Source organism: Etheostoma cragini, chromosome 5 (genome assembly GCF_013103735.1).
Source record: "Etheostoma cragini isolate CJK2018 chromosome 5, CSU_Ecrag_1.0, whole genome shotgun sequence".
NCBI lineage: Eukaryota > Metazoa > Chordata > Actinopteri > Perciformes > Percidae > Etheostoma > Etheostoma cragini.
In genome coordinates this window covers 27,765,742-27,770,870 of record NC_048411.1, presented here as the reverse complement: position 1 = coordinate 27,770,870, position 5,129 = coordinate 27,765,742, and the positions used below count along the sequence as shown (strand labels likewise).

At 38.9% G+C, this 5,129-nt stretch overlaps 1 protein-coding gene across 2 annotated transcripts in view; it reads right to left on the bottom strand.

The window, feature by feature from the left end:
* The window catches only part of LOC117944424 (peptidyl-prolyl cis-trans isomerase C), a 5,298-nt gene extending 5,203 nt beyond the window's left edge, over window positions 1-95 (bottom strand). For both annotated transcript variants that reach the window (XM_034871226.1, XM_034871225.1), the window contains exon 1: window positions 1-95. This exon is cut by the window's left edge and continues 182 nt beyond it. The gene's annotated coding sequence lies outside the window, so the exon portion shown is untranslated.
* Window positions 96-5,129: the final 5,034 nt, after the last annotated feature.

Sequence of the window (5,129 nt, the reverse complement as noted above, 5' to 3'; positions counted from 1 at the left end):
AAGGAAATCACTGCGAGTCACAGCTGGGAGGCTGGCCGTGATACAGCGATCCAAACTCGGCCACATAAACAGACCACTCCCCCCTGTGGGCTGGACATGAATCAGTGTCCCGCCCAGAGAGGAGGAGAGGAGAGAAGAGAAGAGGATGAAACAAGGAGAGAGAATTAAACAAAACAAGTGTGGGCTGGAAACAAGGTGAGCCAAGAAGAGGAGAGAATAGGATGAAAGGTCAGTTAAAAAGAGATGAGAAGAGGAGAAAAGTGGGCATGGTAGAAATTTAAAAGAAAAGGTGCCAAAAAGTTGCATAGAAGAGTCAACGAGCCCTTTTATTTAATGCAAATATGTAAAACATCCAACTAAAGCTCCCTCCTGCTGGGAAAGTGGTCTAAACAGAAGTTTAGGATGAAGCTGAATAAATGGATGAACTGCATTAAAAACAATAAATAAATATTTTTATTTATACTGTATGTCTTTTTTTCGAATCTGAACTACAATATTGGCGCTCACATTAAGTCGGCTAAGGTGAACTCTTAAAGTAACAGCAGCGCACAATGCTCAGAAACCCGCTCCCAGTAACCTTTTTTCAGTCAAACTTAACTTTAAAGAAAATTAAACCTATCTGTCATGTGACCAGTTGTCATGTGCCTGATTAATTTCATTGGATATCTCACAGATGGGTTGTTATTTAATGTAGCCTATAAGTACTAGATGTAGGCCATTGACATGAAATGTAAAATCAAAACAGGAAAAAATGATGTGGATGAATTGTGTGGATTTTAAAATGTTCTACTCGGTAGACGAACAAATTCATTTTCCGGCATGCAGAGATCAATAATGAGCTGTAGTTTTTAACAATAAACCAAGGGATAATGAACTCCATACAGACGTGTTCTACAGCTTTAAAACGCTTTACCGCATTAACAACAGCTCACCTCGGCCGGCTTCAGCTGCAGGAAATAAAGCTGAAAAAGAGAATATAAGTCCCTGCTGAATACACGTCTATAGAGATGAATTATAATAGTCAGCCTGCTGTGACCTTAACACACACACACACACACACACACACACACGGTTATCGGCCTCCTGTCAAAGCGGCCCGTCCATTCGTCTTTTCTTCCCGCCATCCGGCGAATTAATTAAGCAGAAATGTAAACGTTTTAATTGAATGTCAGAGCAGGACCTTAACAACATGCTGCTATGTAAATGAAAGTGACATCGCTTTAAACCTCTCTCTACCCCCCCCCCCCCCCCCCCCCCCCCCCCTCTCTAATATACACAAACACAGACGGACATACATAAGGTTACCGGTGTGTGTGTTTGTGTGTCACGCAAACCTTTTTTAATTGAATTACCATCAGTTGTGTGCTAACGAACCCTCAGGGATTTACACCCGCAGGCCTCATTTAGTGGAAGTTAACCCTTTAAACGTCAAGTTGTCCCTTAAAAGCTCAATCATTATGACTGTTTTATTGTATCGGCAGAAGCATTTTTGTAAAAAGTATTTTTGGTAGTATCTTATGTCATTTTTCTAGACAGTCAACCATAGAGAGATGACAGGAAATGAGGGTAGAGAGAGCTGAGGTTGGACCAATCTGATCTCATGGGAAGGCGTAGAAATTGCAAGCAGCAACATTTTGCTTGTCTTGTCATTGCATTTTTGCCATTTTAGCTTGTTCTCTTTGTCAGTTGTAAGCACGTGGTTAACGCTGTGAGTTCAAACCAAACTACTTGGTTAAGTTTAGGAAAACATGCTTTTGGTAAAAACAAGTTTTTCTTCTGAAGGTGCATATAAGTTACGTACAGAAGTTGTGTTGCCAACATAAGTTTATATCGATGACGTTTCACTTCCGGGATTGTTTGGGTGCTGTAAGGAAATTCGTCCGGATGTCCGTTTCCTTCCGTTTTTTTTGTGTTGGCATTTTAAACTCCGATGGATTTATAAGGACTGCTACAGTTAACTGCTCCTCAGATCTCCGCAGGGTAAATCCCAAGGGGGGTAAGCCTCTCTCCACAACGCGTAGCTCCTATGGCGCCATTTGGATGCTAACAAGCCATCACCCGTCGTTAGCATTCCATTGACCGCCATTCATTTCAACGTCACTTTGACAGCGAATAACTTTACATCTGAAGCGTCTAAAGACTCTATTTGTCCATTGTTTATTTCTAAAGAAACAGGACAATGTATAAAAGGCTCCGTTACCTTGTATCTCACGTTATGGCTCCGTTGCAGAAGTTTTTGTAAAAGTAAGTAATAATAATAATAACGATTGTGTCATAACCACGCGACAGTACAGGAAAAGCTTGCAGGCAGTTTTGACTTACATTAGCGGTTTAGGTTTAATTACTCATGTTAACTAGCATTTTAGTTATCAATAATTAGCCTGTGCTTATGTTATCTCCTTATATATACCTACACTCTCAATCTCTGCTAGATTGGGAATGATTGAGATTTCATTTGGCACAGCTACCAGAAGACTTACAAATTTCAGACAGGTTGCCGCCCAAGACGATTGTGACTGGTTTGAAGAAATGCCAATAAACCAGGATATGTTTTTCCCCCGTCCCAGAATGCTGTGTGGACTAGCCAGACCCTCCTCCGCAGCGCTGTGGGGGAGGGTCTGGCAATGGGAGACTAGTAGAGACAACAACCAATGTGAAATGTCACGCTGATAAAGAAATTGACATGCTAGTCATAGGCCATTACGTCATTTGCTGATGCCAGGCTTTAATCGACATGCAACTAATGTCCCCGGCTGGACTTGACCCGAGGACGCTGCATCAGGACACAATGCTTCCTGCGCTGATGCTGGATGTACACTGGGAGGTGTGGAATCGTACAACATCGACGTAGGTTTTGGTCATAGTGGGTTGAGTCACAACATTTCAACTTGTTCAATTTCTTAGATTATCATTTCTAATTATATTATTAGTCTGTTTTTTTATACATCTTCAAAGAGCATTGTTGGAGGGAGCCAGAGAACAAATAATTAAATAACCAACAATAACGTACGGTGCTTGACGTGCGTTGAGTTCACAGTTACACCCCCACACATGGATGTCCACAGCAGGGACTTATTATAAGTGCTTTACTGTTAGATAGCAGTATTAGAAATATACAGGAAATTGCTGTATACGGGTATGATATTTAAGACTTAAATGGGATGGGGGGGTGCGGAGTTGTACATCCAACCCTGTAGCTGACTTCAACTCTAAACCTGTTTCGGTAATCTCAGTTTAAATCCCTCCGTGTTCATGTTGACTTGGACCCGCAGATCTGCAGTGTTCTCACATGCAGGAATACACCGCTTTGCTAAATGAACTCTGGTTAATATTGTGTTTTTTCTTTTCCTCCAGCCGTCTAAATAATTAGCTTTTGTTGTAGAAAATGATGAATTTGGGCAGTTAATTTATTGATCGGCCGGCTCCTCCGATGTGCTTTGCTTTAGAAAGCCATTAATCAATGGATGAAAACACCTTATTCTCCTCCTGCTCTGCTTTTTCCTTTTTCCTTTGCCTTCTGTTGCTAACAGCCACACTATGGAGAAGAACTGTAATCATGGACTTATGATGATGATGATGAAGAGGAAAAATAATAGTGTATGTACATTCAGAACAAATTGGTCCATACATAAAAAAGAGGAAATAAAAGCTCAAATGTAACAGTTAATATGATAAAAACCAAAGATTAGAGCCTCAGAAGTGTCACATCAACGTGAATTACCTTTATGAGGAGTTACGGTGATACAACCCCTAAATATTAACCCTTGTGTTGTCCTCCCAGATCCAAACTAAAACACTCTTTTAGACATTGTTTTTGCATTTTTGTTGCTTTTTTCCAACTTTCTGGCATTTCCATTAACACCAGTACATTCACCACTAGACCTTTTTAGGTACATTAGTTTTACACTTATTTTTGGAATTCATGGTCAAAAAAACTCATTTAGATGAAATTTTCTAATTTTAGTGTAAGAAAAAAGCAGAAATGATGAATGATTTTGACTAATGGTTAGGATCATAGGAATGAAGTAAATGGATAATCACAGATTTGTCAAAGTTTAGGACAATGGATAATGATATGTCAGGATAGTGATGTGAAATTGAATACAACACACACAATTCTATAAAGGTAGAGGATCTGATCCTTAATTTCCTACGTAAAGAGCGACTTTTGGAACCATCCATGTTATTTTGGGGGACATTTGATTAAAAGAAAACTCAAATTTATGAAACCGAATGTTAGGCCATTATTTCTATTGGACTGCTTAGACATGAGAGGGGAATGACATGCAGCAAAGGCCTGCGGGTCTGAATCAGACCTGTGGCCGCTGCATCGAGGAGTAAACCTCTATATGGGCGTCCACTCTACCAGGTTAGCTACCCGGGCGCCCAATATCTTGATTTTTTTGGACAATATAGAAATCGTTTGCCTTTAAATGAATTTTACATTTTGAGTTCTTCATGTCGACAAAACATTCATGTAAAGGAAACTAATCACATTCAACAATTAACATGTTTTTTATCATCAATTTCTGCAGGGAACTGAATTTTAGTCTAATGTGCTGATTCAATATAACTTAACATAACTCAACACAACTTATTATGTCAAGTTTTCTTTATGATCACTACAAAACATTTCCTCTACACTCTTTCGATTCCTGCTGCTTTATTCAGCAATATTTTATTGTAAAGCTCTTTGCCTGATTGCAAAGTGCTTTATAAATAAAGATTCATTATTATCACAACATTAGTATCACAACATTATTGTAATACGTCTGAAACAAAAAAAAGACTGAAGTAAATCAGAGGGATTAGAAAGTTTATTCTCACAAAGGTCTTGTATGCAATCCTACAGAAAGCACTGCAAACAATGTGATATATTATCCAACAAAATGCAACTGCTCGTTTTTCTCCACATTATTAGACACTTAAAATATGTAATATATTAACTGTAATTAATCCAAAAATTACCCCAATGCATCATCAGACATTAAGGACACATGCTAAGTTGAAATACTATCTATTCTGACAACAATGCTAATGACACTACTTTCTCTTTTTGAAATTTTTGTTCTGTGACTGAATTTCTGTTTGTGTTTGACAGCCAGGCCGGGTTGCCAGATATATATATA